The sequence below is a fragment of the Triturus cristatus genome, chromosome 5_1, assembly GCF_964204655.1.
Source record: "Triturus cristatus chromosome 5_1, aTriCri1.1, whole genome shotgun sequence".
In the NCBI taxonomy this organism is placed as follows: domain Eukaryota; kingdom Metazoa; phylum Chordata; class Amphibia; order Caudata; family Salamandridae; genus Triturus; species Triturus cristatus.
In genome coordinates, this window is record NC_140587.1 from 198,036,070 (window position 1) to 198,053,572 (window position 17,503).

Genomic DNA, 17,503 nt, shown 5'->3' on the forward strand with positions numbered 1-17,503 from the left:
TCTGTTTTGTCTGGGTTTAACTTAAGCTGACTGGCACTCATCCAATTGCTAATGAATAGCATGACCGATTGAAAGTTTTCGATAGATGAAGGAGAGGAATCGATATGAAAAACAAATTGAAGATCGTCGGCATAATTGAAGATGGTCACCTCTCGTTTTTGGAGGGCCGAGATCAACAGATGAATGTACAAATTAAATAGGAGGCATACATGGTGGCTGAATACTGGGTGTAGAAGGTGGGAATGGCGAAGTTCTGATGCGTGACTTGTGTAAATTAGTGTAAAGCAAACAACTACATGTAGGATGTATGCGCAAGGGTAAACCAGAGTATGGAATGGTGCAAAGATTTTCAGAGTTCCAAGCAAAACAGGATTTTGTTTTGGCGTGCTCCCTCTGCTGAAAAAATAAGGCTATTTTCAGACCTTTGTTTTTGGTGCAACACAGTGGCTGTACTTGAAGGATGCTGTCCTACCTAGGTTTATCCTTGAAAGGATGAAAGCGTGAGTTGGCTTCCTTGTGACATGCAGATCACGGTAGTTGCGAGCACTGAGCTTTTTGTCCACATTAAAGCCTCAGCTGGAAGAGAGGTGGGACAAACTGTTGGACCCTCCTGCGTCAAGAGGACATCTGCTCACTGCAGCAGGCTGCCCCCACCCCCAACAGTTTCTAGGAAAGTAGCATGGAGGCTCATAGTCCGCTGTTGTCTACCAGAAGTGTCTGGTCTAAATCTTCCAGGCAGTCTCAGCAGAGAGGCCACAAGTTGAATGTGCATTAAGTCAGAAGTACGTTCTATCACTACCAACTCCTTAACACACATCCTGAGTTTTGTCCCATAAGGACAGCACGGCTAGCTCGCTGTTTCACTGCCGCTGTCCATATTGAAATGGCCTTTAGGACACACCAACGCCCCACCATAATACATCTATAAGGCTGCTGACTCCCACTGAACATGTAACCACGTAACACCTGTGCTAATCAGGCTCACTGGCTACCTATACATCAGCGAATCAGGTCACTACAAATGTGCAGCGCGTTGAATCCCATTCCGTATACCGCAAGCACTAAACCCCCACCCATCCATAACGTAGGTGCTTAAAGTGTGTTCTCCGTATATTTTCTAACACAAAGGCACACTGCACAGTTAAAGTCAGCACAAAAACCCCAGAAGCACCAGCAACTGCGCTGGCCTTCTCATCGTTGCATTATTTCTGTATGCTTGTAATAAAAAGTTTTTTGCAAATGGCGCATACGTACGGGATGTAGCATGATAGTGTAACTTCGGAAGTTTCACATAACAAGCTTTTACCAAAATTCCCAACATTATGCAGGGTATCCTGGCGCAATTTAAATGTCAGCTGTGCCTAGACGGAAGGTGGCCCACACATACTAAATAAGTGGCAGCAGTTCATCTTCCCGAGATGGAACCTTCTGGAATGGTAAGGGAGGTAAAGAAGCGGAGTTGAGCTACTAGCCATGAGAATCACTGGTAGCGACCCTCCAGCTGTTACAGCTGTCACACTTCCTTAGGAGCCGGAAGTGTCTAGTCTAAATCTTCCAGGCAGTGTCAGCGGAGAGGCCACAAGTTGAATGTGCATTGTCAGAACATACAATGCGACTAAACTGTGCACCGGAAAGAGGTGAAAATGAAGAGTGCTCGGACCCAAACAATAATCCCAACGGTGTCACTTCATACAACAGAAATCAAAGGCACAAATATGTAAAGATGGGAAAAATGTGAATTAAAGCAAGTCAAGGTAATCTACAGCAAGTCAACATCTGCACTGTGTGATTACAGCAATGGGCGGGGGAGGGTGGGGACTACCGCCTGAGCGCTTGCTAACAGTAGTTGTGATGCAGATGCAGCAGGGTGAGAGACAGAGATTGCCCGAGAGAACAGTTTGGGTTGGCTCTGGGCTATAGTGCCATATTGGGCAAACATCATGGGCTGTTGTAGCTGTGGACTATAGCTCCTCGGTGGGGGAATTGTACACTGATGCACTCAACCTCACGCTAAGGGGTGCCCCCTACAGACCGGATCTGCACAGGGTAATCAAAAACACGACACAGTTAACACAGAGCGTATATTAGTCACTCAAGAATCTTAGAAATGCAGCAGGGAGCAGCTTTGCTGGATCTTAAAGTGATGACAGGGCAGGCCCGGGAGATGGAATGTGCACGGAGCTCGAGGGGCAGCGATGACGCAGGCATATCTTTAAAATATACATTAAATGAGAAGCCATAAAGCCCCATGTAATAACACCATTTAACCTATACCACATCATATAACCAGATAGGGCAACCATATGCTCAGGGACAGCCATCACACATGCTCTTACCAACCGACTTATCCTTTGGTACAGGCATGACATGTCCTGAAAAGCCATAATATGCCCGTTAGAAGGTTATATGCCCAAATTCTGCGTTTTGGGGCCAGATAAAGGCGCACACACACAGTTATACTACACCCACCACATTCCTGGCCGCCTTCCTTTGTCTTTTGTAAGTTTATAAAGGTATTAGACTATGATGCAGCAGGATGGGCATTGGCATTTCACATCCTGGAGACAGAGGAGTGGGTGCATGAGACAGGAGACCTGTCTGAGGCTACTTTCAGCACCGGAAGTGAAGCAGCACCGGCTCCTACTCCGTTGATTCAACTGCCATTCAACACTTCCGGCTGCGGAAGACTGAGTTTCAATATTTACTTCTACACTGAAATTCACCATCGAGGCCATGTCTTTTGTGATCCCTTATCCCACCTTCTTTCAGCTGTCTTAACTCCAGGTAAATGGTCTCCTACTGATATTTAAAATCTGAGTGTGGGAGGAAAAGAGCAACAAAAATAAAATCTTCCCATTCGGACGCAGGTTTGAAAGGGGTACCAGGTACACTTTTGATACTTCCCAGAAGCGTTGTAAGAAATTTAAGTACTTACCTATGCTAACACTGTTAACACACGCAATTTTAATGAAGCAATACTGATGTTTTTAACATCATGTACACAGTCACTTTGAAACGCTCCCTCTAAACAAACCACAATAAATCCAAGTAAGCGAAGGAAGCAGACCTTTAATACGAGGAAGCAGGCATATCTGGATGCTGCGATCTATATTCCCGGAGTCAATCAAAATGTGAGGCGAAATTCAAACAGAATCCCGACGCCGTTTTCAGCGAAATAATACCTAACTGAAGTGCGTTTTTAACTTCTCAGTGGAGGATGCTACGTGATGATCCGTTTTAACCTTTACATACTTCCAGTTACAGTTTGATTTAATGCAATATTTTTCTAGGGTGCAAACTCCTCTTTCAGTCACAAAGCTGTATACAAAGAACTGAATAATACAACATGAAACAAAAAGCCTGAAAATATTAGCAATTTCCAGCCACACAACACATTATAGAGGGAAAACAATCATTACTTGTAATACTGTTGAAAAAACAAACAAGCAATGGCCGCGCGGCCGTGAAAGTGACGCGCCCGTCAAAGTGAAAGTGATCGCGGGCTGGAAGGGTGCCCGCAAGCGATGCACTTAATGAGCCATGACGAGAAAGGAAAGCCAGATGGCGCCTCTGCCCGTAACTGTGCTCGTAACCGCACGCTCTAGGCCACACAAAAAGCTGTGATCAGCTTTTTAAAGCCCACTCACTAAATGTCTCGCCAGAGCAGCGCATGCGCTTGCTCAGGCGAGACCTAAAAATAAAGAAGTTGGGGGGTAAACCAAGTTAGGCAGAATGCAAGCGAAATCATGGCATAGCATGTGGCATCTCGGCCCAGGACCTCACAATTAGTGACATCAGATCCTAAGACCTCACACACATGTTTAGCAGGTCTATCGTGAGTACATATGATCGCATTACAATGTTTAACAAATGAGATTTTGCTTCAGGGTTGTGCCAAAAAAGTGATGAAACCCCGACGCAAAATCTAGGTCTCAACTTATACATTTGTTTTTAAACCCCTGCCACAAAGAACATGGCAACAAGGAGAAATGTGGCAGTAAACCTGGTCTGCTTAATTGGTTGCAAAGTCTGCATTTTAAAAATCTTATGGTGTTAAAGCATCTGATGCAGAAATAGTTGTGTGTCCAGTAGCTATCCGGAAATAACAATAATAGTATGATAACTATGGTAAGATAACTCTGGAGGTTAATGTATTTGCTGGAGAGAGCTGTGCTTTGTCGGGCCCAGTTTTGAATCAAAGTAGCGTAGAGGGTTAATATGTCTCCTGAAAAGAACATTACTTAACGCACAGATGACTGATTTTTATTTTATGTAAATGGGTAAGTGGGTTACTGTTTTTAACACAGAGAACCTTTTGTTACTTGCAGTTCATAAATTGTAATCCTTTCTAATATAAGCCAGTGAGCTATGAAGGACATATGGCTCCTACAACTTGTAACCCTCACTGTGTTATGTAACACTTCTTGTACATAGATTTACACACTTACATGATTTTAATGACTATGCATAATGTGTACATGTGATGTAAAGTGCTCTGACACCCTGCAATGGGACGAGAAGCACTATAGCTCTCTTAAAGAAATAGAACAAAATAATGGTATTTAAATTATTTGAGTAAATACTGGGACAGACCAACACATCTGACATTCCTACAGTGAATGACTATCATATACAGGGACTGAAAAAAGTCAAAACCATGCTTCTATTTAGTACCTGTGAAGTGATAAGCTGTGTGCCTTCATTTCACCTGTTACATCTAGTTGTGAGGCTTTCAATAGGTCCTAGCCAGGATACTCCTACGAAAAGAGGGCTGATGGTCCCTTAACTTCAGCCTTTGTTATGGGCTCAGCAGAAATCTGATAAACCCCCTCTCTGCCTTCATGTTGCTGCTCAGAATAGCAGCAGACAACATACAGTAATGTAACCTTCTCATGACACAGAGGGAATCATTCTTTCAAGCCTGTTGTAAGTACTTGAGGTTTTGTTTCCTATGTATTTAGCCATTTGGGGACGCTTACATTATCAGAGCAAATTTGTAATCTCTTTAGATGCCTGAATACAGCAGTCTGTAAATGAAAGGTCGTCAGTTACCGGTTGCAAAGTATCAAGCACAGCACCTCGTGTGTAGGGTTTAATAACGTTTTGAGCTTGTCACATTTGTTTTTATTAAATCCACAAACTATGCAACAGGTGGTAGGTGATGTGTCAAATGAGGTGAATTCATATTATGTAGAAAAAATGCAGCAGCGTAATTGGTATTTTCCAATGACCTTGCTTGGATTGAATTTCAGCATTTGCTACAATAATTTACACACGCTTATGAAACCACCTACTTTTTTGTGCTCGCTGAATCTGGGTGAGCACATTCGGCCTTTTTTTTCTTTTGGATCTTCAATTTCATAAGACTGTTGTTGGCCAGAAAGAAATCCATTGCGGGGCATAAACACTTCCTTTGTCTGAAATTGGGTTATTAGTTTTGGAAGCAGTTACTCCTCTCAACTTCATGAGCACAATCTGGTTAGGTGTAAACCTAGTTATTAGAGAATTTCATCCCAACCCCTGGAAACTTTGGTTCCATCAGCAAGCGATTTCTCCGGAGAAACAACTGCGATGTTGAAGCACAACTAATAATTTTAAAGTCAAGAAAACATCTGTTAAAAATTGGGTTGTAGGTTGACTGCTCTAGTTGAGAAGCAACCACAATCCTAGTCAGGGTAAGAAGCAGGCAAAACCTAATTTCACCTGTTATCACCCTCGGGTAGCTTTGCACAGAGCAGTCAGGCTTAGGTTAGAGGCAATGTGTAAAGCATTTGTGCAACAATTCACACAGTAAAACCATGAAAACACCACACAAAAAGATACCACACCAGGTTAGCGGAAAAAAAGCTTAATGTAATAAATAAAACAAGAACATAACAACAAAAATCTGATAAGTAGACCTTAAGGTATTGAGTGTCAAAGTTTTAGGTAAAAATAGTCCCTAGAAGCAGAAAGAACTATTTGGGAAATCTGGTTGTGCCGGACCGGTACAAAATCAAAAGTTCAAGCTGACCGCCATGGAGCGCAGGCCCGATGCAGGGACCCAGTGAGGCCCGCTAAACAAAAGTACCTTAATCCTGGGTGCGTCGATGTTGAGAATGCGTGGCATAGTCTAGGCGAATGGAGATGGAGTCAACGGAGATGCAAGGAACTTGCACCGGGGAGATTGTTGTGCAGTAGTGGTTCTGAAGGCGATGCCTCAGGTCTGATCCACGCTGCAGCGATGATGTGTTGGTGCGGATCCATGCAGCAGAGGCGATGTGCCGGTTCTGACCCGCGCAGCAGGGGGATGCATCTGTTTGACAGAGAATGCACCGGTTCTGCTGGAACAGGTGCTTTAGGCCAACTTCCAAGGGTTCAGGACAGGGGTGGGACCACTTGGTAGGGCAGACTTGCAGATGGCAGAGTCCAAAATCTTTCAAATGTACAGAAAAGAAGTTAAATTGCTTCATTTAGATGCGAGTCTTCAGCTTGTTTTATTCACAGATGAAAACTTCAACCAACTCTCTGGTTAGTTCATGAATTCATTGATGCATTCTGACATAGATATACCAACTCTCCCAATGCATTTCGGGTGTACAATCACCCTTCGTCAGGGGAAGTCTACAAATTAAACAAATGTACAATAAAGCAACTTTGTTGTACATTTGTTTAATTTGTAGATGACAATAATACATAAACTGGCCTTTGATCCCCGGGATGGTTAGTGATTACGGCTCTTGAGAAGAGTGACTGGTGCTTAATCAATGGTCTAAAAGGACCATATCATGAGTATATAACAGAAATGTAACGTGATTGAAGAAGAAAAATAGCATCAAGATGTAACTGTTAGAGAAGGAAAAAAAAATAGATCTAAAACTTTATAAAAGTGGCATTTTCTGAACTGCAATTTAAAATCCGACTTAACCATAGGTTTCAATTTTAAATTGTAATTCTAGAGACACCAAACTTGGAAAGCCTCTCTCTTCACAATTGGAAATCATAATTGTATAATGTAATCCCAATGTTATCCTGTGCGAGAAATAGGACTTGCAGTTGTGAAAAACGAATGTTGGAGTTTCTCACTACCATGATATGTAAAACTTACAAGTACATGTCCTACCTTTTAAATACCTTGCACCATGCCCTCTGGGTTGTCCAGGGCCTACCCGAGGGGTGACATAGGTGTAACAAGCATTTGCAATGCAATAGGTCTCGCATTTACACTACTTTAAGCTATTGGCTTTCTAAATCAATATGCCTTTTATTTATGTTTTAAAAACGAAAATAAAAATATAAGGAATTATCATTTACAATGTCAATAGCTCTAACTCGCGTAAATGCGAGACCTATTGCATTGCAAATGCTTGTTAAACTGGACAATGTGTGGGCCTTAGGTGTACCTCATTAGTACCAGCTTCACACCCAAATATAGCAATAAGCAACAGAAAGGTGACCTGTCACCCATTGCAAAGGTCCTTCCGCTGTGCGGCAACAGGTGACACTGTGTTTCTACTACCTTTTGAACTGGTTGAGCTAGAAACATTTTTTGGGTTAAATTCTGCAGATTATGCGGCAAATTATGGATTATGTTTCAAATGTACCATTATGCGAAACTCGCAGCGGCCGCACAATCGCATAATTCCAGTGACTGTGAACAGGATGTATATTACACTGCATGCATTTGTTTCTGACTATAGTCTGAAGAAGAGGGTGGTTCTTTAACACGTGTTCATATGAGCGCACCAGCACTTCTCAGCAGGACAACTCTATTTATGAAAGTGTACCGGCACCTCTCAGCAGGTCTGTACGACTGATGAAAGCATACCAGCACTTCTCAGCAGGACTGCATTACATATGGAAGCGTACCAGCACTTCTCAGCAGGACCACACTACTTATGAAACCGCACCAGCACTTTTCAGCAGGACTGCACGACTGATGAAAGCGTACCAGCTCTTCTCAGCAGGAGTGCACTACTTATGAAAGCGAACCAACACTTCTCAGCAGGAATGCACAACTTATGAAAACGTACCAGCACTTCTCAGCAGGACTGCACTACTTATAAAAGCGTACCAGCACTTCTCAGTAGTAAAAAGATACTCCTGAATGGCGATTACTTAAAATGTTATCATTTCATTTCAGGCACTGGCCTTATGCCTTGCGTGCCCCTGTGTAAACACGCAAACCATTAAGTGAGTACAGCCACACTCTCACACAACTGGGGCATACCGTACGTCGGGCATTTTGACTTGTACATGCGGACACTGCTTTAGATGGTAATGTTACTTCATTCAGTTTACACAGGTTTTTTCACAGTTCCCTGGACAGCACTGAATGGACCTTTGTAATAGTTAATTCACCTACCTGTGAAAACCCTGACTGATACATCACCTCCTCAAGGTCCATGATGTCCTTATTAGCTCAACTAGTTGGAGCGGACGTTTCCTGGGAACACACTCGGACCATTGACTCTAAACCCAGGGCGGCAAGTATCTCGATTTTGGAACAGCCTTCCTCCCCCACTGCGACAGATCCTGGACCTCTTAACCTTTAGGCGGAATCTGAAGATGTGGCTTTTCCAGCTCTTGACCTTTCCGGTTCTGTGGTTAAGGTGAATCTCTGTCGGCTGTTATGGTGCTCTTCTTTTTTTTCTCAGCGCCGGGACACTCTTGGGAGTAGCCGCGCGCTTTATAAATTCCAGATAACATAACAAGTCTTTGGCGTGTCGTGCTGCCAAGGTTTGGAGCTGGTCCAGCGACGAAGCAAAGGTGCGGCCTGATTACAGTGGTATCCGGTGCTATTTGAGTGGCCGAGCGATGCGCTGGAGCAGTGTAACTAGTGAGCGGCACAGAGCAGCATCTTGGTGCGGTGGAGGCGAGCGCTGCCGTTGTGTGCCCAGCTGAACGGACCAGAAAAAACTGACAGGCACTGCGGAGGAGCCGAGTGGGCGGAACCGAGGCCCAGGATTGCCGGGAGGTAAGCGGCCAGAAGCGAGAGAGAGTGAGGCCGCGAGGAGCAGCGTTAGCACGCCTGTGCTGCTGGAGGTCTGAAGGGCGTGGCGGAGGCCCAGGAAGATGGCATTTGGTAGCTGGAGAGGCCCGTGTGGCCACCCAGAGCAGGAGACAAGGGCTGACTGCGTGATCACTAAGACTGACTTTGGCGGGGAGAAAGAATCTCCAGAAACGCGTGCTTATCTCTTGCCCTGCATGCGTGCAGACAGGGAGGGAGAGAGGGAGCGACCGAAGCCATACGTGCGTGCACATCTCCTGTCTTCGCACGCCTGCTGTCTTTTATGCTAACGCCTAAAGCCGTAAGCGTGCACATGTCCTGTCTTCTGGGCGCGTGCACATGTCATGTCCCCCGTCGCAAACCAAGTCCACATCAATAGAACTCGCCAAGGCGAGCAGTGCATGCGCTGCGTCGCTAGGCGGGACCTACAAAGGGAAGGTTTAGGCATGGCAAGAGGTTTATCTTGTCAGGTCAAAATGGCAGTGTAACTGCACACACGGGGTCTGCAATGGCAGGCCTGAGCCATGTTTAGAGGGCTACTTCAGGGGGTGGAACAATCAGTGCTGCTGCCCCATATTAGCATTTAATTTACAGGCCCTGGGCACATGTAGTGCACTGTATTAGGAACTTATAAGTACATTAAATATGCCAATTTGGGATGAAGAAATCTTATGTCTTAGGGACAGAGTACATGGACTTAAGCACTAGTTAGCAGTGAAAGTACGCAGAGTCCTATTGCCAGCAAAGACAAGGTCCGGAAAAGTGGAGGAGGAAGGTTAAAAAGTTGGGGGGAAGACACCCCCGCCCCACCCCCCACCCCCCAAGGCTGTCGGGTCTATTAACATTGCAATAAAATCGCCAACCCAATACAAAAAAATAGAGAAAAGTTTGGTGAACAAAAATACATCAAAATAATTAAAACCAGATCGATCGAGCCGGAGAAATTGATTTTTACTGTATCAAAGCAGGAAGAACCTACAAACAGAAAAGTACCATTGAAAAATATCATTTCGCAGTTGGCTGCGACCTAGGTGTGAGTTCAGGCTGACCATAATGGAGCTCATCAGGTTGTTCTGGTCAAAGTTTTTACCTTCTAACTTAGTCAAAGGCCTCCAATGAGGCACGGTTGAAGGCTAGCTGACTAGAGTTCCTTGAGGTCTGCTACATTGTCGACTCAATAGCAGTGTGACAAGACAGTGAGCAAAAGGTGAAAAATGTGGTGTTCACTGTGGAAATGACAGATTTCTAACACTGTCAGCCCCCGCTTCAAGGTAGGGCTCAACCAAGCTTCAAAAAGAGCACCTAACACTTAAGTTTTGTTCTTAGGATTGATGCTTACAGGAAATTCCCTAGGGAATCATTACTATATGAGACAAACCGTTTTAGGATGCATTGGTTAAGCAACCTTAGCCACATGGGATGCAAGGTGGTTTATTTTGTTGATCAATAATTGCAGTTTTTGGTTCAGTGTTTGAAAACATTTTTAACTTTTTTGTTTGTTTTCGTGGTTCGTTGTTCGGCTCGGTAAGGTTCAATAGACGTATAATTAGGTATCGTCTACGGATCACTAATGGGGTCTGGTTGACATAACTTTTGTGTATCGTACCAATGTTCATTCCTTGCTTATCATTGGTTGGCTTTCTTGACAAACTAGATTGCATGCTTCCTTTTCAATGATTTCCTTCCTGTCCTTAGCTTCTCTACCATACTTTTAATTAGATTACTTTTATTCTTCCACTGCTGTTCTGGATACTGCTTTTTTTTCTTTTTCCTTTAACACTCAATGGGAGTGCATGTGTTTTCTTGCTTTCTCTCTGTTTGCTGCTTGCATGCTTTTTGTTGCTCTCCCCTGCCCCCGCCCCTCCCAATACCCAGCTTATCATAACCTGCCACTACCTCTCCCCCACCCCGTTTGCTCTATTCAGGGGCGCAACATTTCTGGAGGCCCAAGCCCTTTTGATTGTATCCTTATTCAGCCCAGCGCCAAAGAATATGGGAGACTGCGGCCTAGGGTGACCAACCGTCCGTATATTTCACGCACTACGTAAATTAGCCCTTCTGTCCATTGTCCGTGATGACGGACAGCATTTGTCCGTCATTTTAGCTTGGCAGATAAATACCATGTTATTTTCCACAATTCAGATTCCCCAGCTAAAGTGCAGGGGAGGCTCCTGTGCTGCATTCCGGAGGGAGGGGCAGATGGCTGAAAGAAATAGGCCCAGGGTATCTGCTTCCCCAAAGAAATGCAAATGTGTGTAAATGGTTACTTGGTAAATGGAAATTGCTGCTAGGGACGGGCTAATTGCTGGAATACTTGGAGCTTCCTGATGACAAGATATTTACAGAGTTCATGAACTCGAAACTATTGAAAGTTCAACAGATTAGGGCAGAGCAAGCCCTGGAATAGTTCAAGGCACACAGAGAAGCACACTGCAAACTTGAGAAAGAAAAGGGAACAGAAATCAAACAGCTTAAAACCAGGTGATGTGTAATTTATTTTCAACTGCTTTGTGGCAAGCATTGGGATAGCCACCTAGAAGTTTGGCAAGGAGCATATGGTCCTCTAACTGCATATTTTCTACTTTATGAAATAGTATGCAAAAGGGTGCAATAGCACTGTAAACTATAAGATGAGACAGTGAGTCAAATTCCCGTTGCTGACTTCCATATATCCTACAGCACACAGGTCTGAATCCTGTCAGGACTCGTTCAGCTATTCATCCTTCCAAGTCTGATAAACTGCTTACAACTCAGTTGGGCTAAAATAAACCCGATAATTAGGAAGTTATTCTTGTTATATGTTCCTCTGTCTTTAGCCACAGTGTTGATAGAGAAACACTTGGTTTGATGCTATGGCCTCTTTCAGCCCAAGAAAAGAAGACCAGAAAAACTTCATGGCATTTGCAAATATGGGACATAAGGTGCTTGGTTTCACAAAGATTATTCAATCTGCATCTTGCCTGGCCTCCTGTAATAAGATTCCGGTACTTAAAACGTAGACTAATGGGTCTTTCTTGAAGTAGTTACAAAAATTCTTAGAATGTAAGTCACAGAAAAGCGGAATACATGGGCATGATGATCAAAGCCAGCAACGAATCCCCAAGGCATTTCGCCTTTTGTGTCAGTTTAATTTTGTTTTGTGTCAGACCTTAAGGCGTGTGCTGATGTCATGTCGAGGCACTTTTGACCGGAAGGTACAATGAGTTGCCAGATTTATATGAAACTCCTGACCCAGAAGGTTATCCCAATTAAATAATTCTGGATTATCATATACAAAATGCTCTGCAGATATTTTGGGGGATGATAAAAATTCAACCGCTAGATTGTTGCCCGGTAGCATTGATTGTTGAATGCATGTTGCTATAATTTGAAAATGGCTGGTTGCCACATCGTGTGGGTAATGAAATTTGTTTAATGTGGGCCAGCTGGCGGGAGAATTATCACAGCATCAACACTCCAACCCCACAGGTTTCAGTCTCTAATGTCATATAATCTTTGACAACCTGGCTTATACTTAAAAGAGAGTTCATGTATATTCCATACAATGAATTAAATATATATAATGATATGCCCTTTGTGGTGAGGGGTGATATGTCCTTTTTGTTGAAGGGTCATAAGCGGCACACAAATCCTAGCCCCTTACAGTGCACTGCCGCTGACTTAGGGTGGCTCTCATCCTGAATGGCTACTATGGTCTCGGAGCAATCTCTGACCTTTTCCTCATATATCCTATTTTGTATCCCTCCCCTGGCATAGTCAGTGCTTGTCCAGACAAAAGTTCACAGTAGTTCACAAAGCTTTTCTATCCTGCTCTTTCAGCTGAATACTCACGTTGACAAAGATTTCTAAGGCTGGATGTGTGTGTTTTGGACAGCTCTTGTGGACCTTTGTCAAGCCCAGAATGGCAAAAGGTTTTCCTGGGCGTTCAAATCAGGAGTGCGCCCTGTGTTAGACAAAACAACCATTGGGCTACAAAAACTTTAATTCCCTCTCTCGTCCCTCAGTCGGAATCCATGGGCTGGTGATGCCATTCTGGAGTTCATCCTCATCTGAATAATTTAATTGTCCCTACTAAGGCCATTTACTTCTTGAGGAGGATCAGTTTATTCCGCTGATGTCCACTCTTCCCTCCGATCAGTCCCCTTGCAAAGTAAGCATACCCAAAGTGCTTGAAATGGAAAAATAGAAGTGCAGGTACTCTGTAACAGAGTACCTGCTTGTTTCTGAAAAGGGCCGGTACTCTCCAATCAAAAGTATTAGGTCACTCTTCAGAAGTGCTGGTACTCTCCCTCTCAAAATAAAAAAGTGCTGGTACTCCGTACCAGATAGTACCGGCCCATTTAAAGCACTGCAAGGGACATACATCCAGGGTGACCGACAGATGCACAGCAGGGGGACTCTGGATACTGTAGCTCAAACCAGAGATACCAGGCTCTGGCTGGCACGACCAGAATAAAATATGATCTGGGTACTGCAATACATAGTGGATTGGTTGAGGAGGGAAATAATAAACTTTTTCTGGTTGTCTACGTACTTACTATTGCACGACCTCCTCTGATGTGTGTGTAAAACGTACTTTTTGTCTCAAATTTTTCTCCTGAATTTTTACCATCTGTCCTGAATTTTGACCCTTTGTCCTGAATTTTTACTCTCACCATGATCCTGAATTTGCACCCATGCCAGTTGGTCACCCGACTGCGGCCCCCATCATTTTGCGTGCTACGCCACTGGCGCTAGCGCTTCAGAATGGATGTCTGGAAGTGCTGCTCCCTGATTGGCCGAGGTGCGGTCGCTGTTACATAGCGCCCACGTAATGACGTCCGCACCTGCCGTGAATCGCTATTCCTTCTTTCCCGCCACCTCTTGAATCGGCCCTTCCGTCGGCACCTGTTTTTTCCAGTCACCGCTTGAATCCCGCTTCTTTCCACCGCGACAACACGTAATCAGCGCCCTATTTACCAACATGAATACGGGCATAAAAAGGATAATTAACGGCGTGACAGCGCGAATACGGTCCGCTTCAACGCACCGGCTCTTAGCCGAAGGGGTGTTCCTTTCGTCCCTTGCCTGAATAAACTCTTAATTGAATGGGGATCACTACGAAGGGCATCCGGGAGGGATACATATTCATAGTCAACAGGAAATGGACTTTTCAAACTTGCAGCCCTCGAATTAGAGACGCGCCGGTCTAGACACGCATCTCTCGGCCCGCGCGTCCCCCCTCAGACATCGGAAGCCGACCGGCTCTGTGGGTTTATCTTCATACTGAAATAGAGTGATAAGGTATTTCGCTTGCCGTGCTAGCTCTCTGCTGTGCGGCGCCTCTCTAATGCTACTTTTAGCGCCCACTTTTAGCAGGCGGGTGTTACAAAAAGGTGCCTCAAAAAGATACTTCTCTCATCTGCGCCTTGATGCATGCATGGACTGATGCATGCGTAGAATCTTTTACTGTGGCAATACTGGAGCCGTGCGTAACCCTCTAAAGGCATTAGCCAATTCACAACCCTCTGGATGATGGGCACCAGCTTATTTATTAATTTAGGCATATTTATATAGTCGGACATTATCCAAAGGTATTAGAGTACTTTACAGTAGACAAGGAGTATTACATAAGGTGCATGATTATAATGACATAGGATAGAGCTATATTACATAAGGTGCATGATTATCACTCGCTACAAGGGGTATAGTCGTATAGAGTTATTACATAAGGCAACAAGCATGGTAATGTTAATAAAGTATTAGTAACAGCAGTCCTAGACTTCACGCAACAGGATTTCGATTGGAGTCAAACGTGTGTTGGAGTCTATTGAAAGTGTGGTAGAATAATAAGTGTTAGATGTCCAGTTATTGATCGACACTAGGGAGGAGGGGTTAGCTAAAATGTCTTTGAAAGAGAAGTGCTTTCGATTTAGTTTTCAAGCCAGCTATCAAAGTGGTGGTGCATAGGTCTGAAGGGAAGGAGTTCCATATTCTGGTTGCGCTTCCTGAGAAGCATTTTACCATCCTTTTTTCTTTGTAAATGTTTGGGGCTCTAGCAGCACACCAGATGGTTTCCCCCATATCCTGCATGCATTCCACTTATTACTCTCCGCACCGCCACTGAGTGCAACGTGTTGTAGCAAGGTATATTCTGTGTGAATGCCCTGTCAATACATGCACATATTCATACACTGCTGCGGGCCACACATTGCTTCATACACAGACACTGCTGTGTCCCCTCCAATTAGCTGCTTCCTTGAGACCATCTTGAGAAGCGATATATTTACTAGGCATAATAATGCTCAAGTCAAATGATGCATGAGGGAAGGACTTAGACGAGTTGTTCAGTTTGTGCATTTGCTCATAGTGTTAACTTCAGGATTAGCAAAACTTTCTATAGCACTCTTCACTCGTAAGTCTGTAGACTTCGTGGTCATACTGTTGTTAGAACAAGAGTTTTACAAAGATGTAGGCAATTTAGAAAGGCACAGATAACCAGTAAACAAGTGAAAATAGCTTGTATAGTGCTTTGTGACCAAGATGCCCTGTGCTGTGGGGCGGGACTGGATGCAGCTAGAAGCCTTGGTACTGTACCAAATGGGTCCCAGACTACTCATTCCAATTTGAGGCAGGATGCAAAGAGAATCTACCTGCCTTGTGGCCAACGATGACACTATTTTCCCTCGCAGGCCAACTTAGTTTCCCATTCTGTCGGGATTTCTCTAATTGCTGTTAAATTGCTGAGTTGTGAATTCAACCAGTGAGTTGACAAGCAGCTAACACTCAGCCTATCAGAGATGGCTACCATCCACATGATAAAACTGCTCCCTCAGATACCTGTGTGGGATCGTTTTCTATCGCCTGCTATTCAAATCTTTTTCCACCTGTCTTTTAAAGCGATTGGCAGTATCATTGAAGTTCTTCACTGATGACCCATGCCATCAGACCCTTGGAGCAATACTATGTGGCAAAGCTATTACTGTATCTGTGAAAACCTTAGCCATCCAGGCAATTTCGATCATCAATAATTGAGATAAGTCCCTTCAGCCATTCTGCACCAAGTAGTAACACCCAGTGTGCAGGATGATGAGATCAAGCAGCGCAAGCACATTTACCGTAGTCCTATCCACCAACTCTCACTTGAGTAAGATGGAGCCCACCGATGCTGAACCAATGCCACAAAAGAGCTGCTTCCTTCATCTGTCGATGGAATGCCTATGTTTGAGAGGTCCTTGCTGCTCTTTGGATGAGAGTGGCCTACCACCTAGTTGTGGGGGGGGCAGGTCTGCACATACCATTCAGAACCCAAGATTGCTCTGAAACCCACAAAGACCCATTGCAGTGCTTGAGACCACTGGAACTGACCAAACATTGGCACCAATGAAGTGTTCCAAGAATGATGTATTCACTAAGGGGTAGCTGTTCCTAAGGTCAAAGAGAGTCGCAACCTATTCTGGTTGCAGACGAAGTATGAGAGTAGTCAATCTCAATAAAGTTGGGTTGTCTAGACTGATGGGGAAATCCCTCCTTTTTAGATATAGTGCCCTCACACACCCTTGTGAGTGTCATGCTTCATCATCCGGCGTTGCTCCTCGTGGGGGTGGCGCTGCTGTCCTCCACGGGCCCTGCAAGAGGGTTCTTTATCGGAGATCTTTTAAGGAGATGCCACAGTTGTACATGTGGGTATGTGGTTCTAGGGTGGTGAGTGAGTGAGTTAAAATTACCAGATGGTACCTATAACCTAATTTGAGTAGCCCGGCTACTCGCAGACAAACTGGTAGGTTCCGGTCATATGAAGCAGTCTGAGGCTTCAGCGTGGTGGTTTAAATCTCTCTGCCAAAATCCAAATAAAATAAATATGAAAAAATAAGCAAGGTGCACCATCTGTGCACACTTTAAAAGACTCGCTTTATGGATTAAATTGATTTATGCACTACATACATTCTTTTTTCCAATCTAAGCTACAATCACTTGGGGAAAGGGAGCAGTGGGAGAGAGCGGTCACTGGGGATTTCACAATTTGTGCTTATTTGCAGCCTTTTGAAAGAGATTTTGGCAAAGACAATTTGCAAGGTTCCTAAACTGAAAAGCCTGCTTTGTATATACCCTACACTGCACAAGTTTAACTGCCGATGTCCTTTATCACTGGAGAATAAATCAATTGAGAGGAAGGTTAATTTTCTTACCACCGCCCTGTTGCTCAGTCTCTCACAGAAAAGCACGCCTTGACGTCTGTGTGATTCATGTCAAGGCGTCTAGGGCTCGCGTGTTCAGTGCGTTTAAGGAAGGAACCCTGGTGAGCCGTCCTTCAGAGAAGGCCTCTGTGTTCTGTTTGTCAAAGAGGTTTTTTTTCTGTTGGCCCTGAGTCCATACGGAAAAACCTGCTGGTGTACAATAGAGTAGATTATTGCCCAGTACATTTACAAGAACATCTTCACATTAGATAACGCAAGTTTATTTTCCACGGTGTGTCAACAAACTGGTGAAGAACACTGTATGCAAGATCTTGACCAGCTTAAAGCAGGAGTTTCC

General features: G+C 44.2%; 1 protein-coding gene across 2 annotated transcripts in view; it reads left to right on the forward strand.

Moving 5' to 3' along the window:
- The window catches only part of TSNARE1 (t-SNARE domain containing 1), a 1,167,042-nt gene that overhangs the window by 325,623 nt on the left and 823,916 nt on the right, over positions 1–17,503 (forward strand). The window lies entirely within an intron of this gene.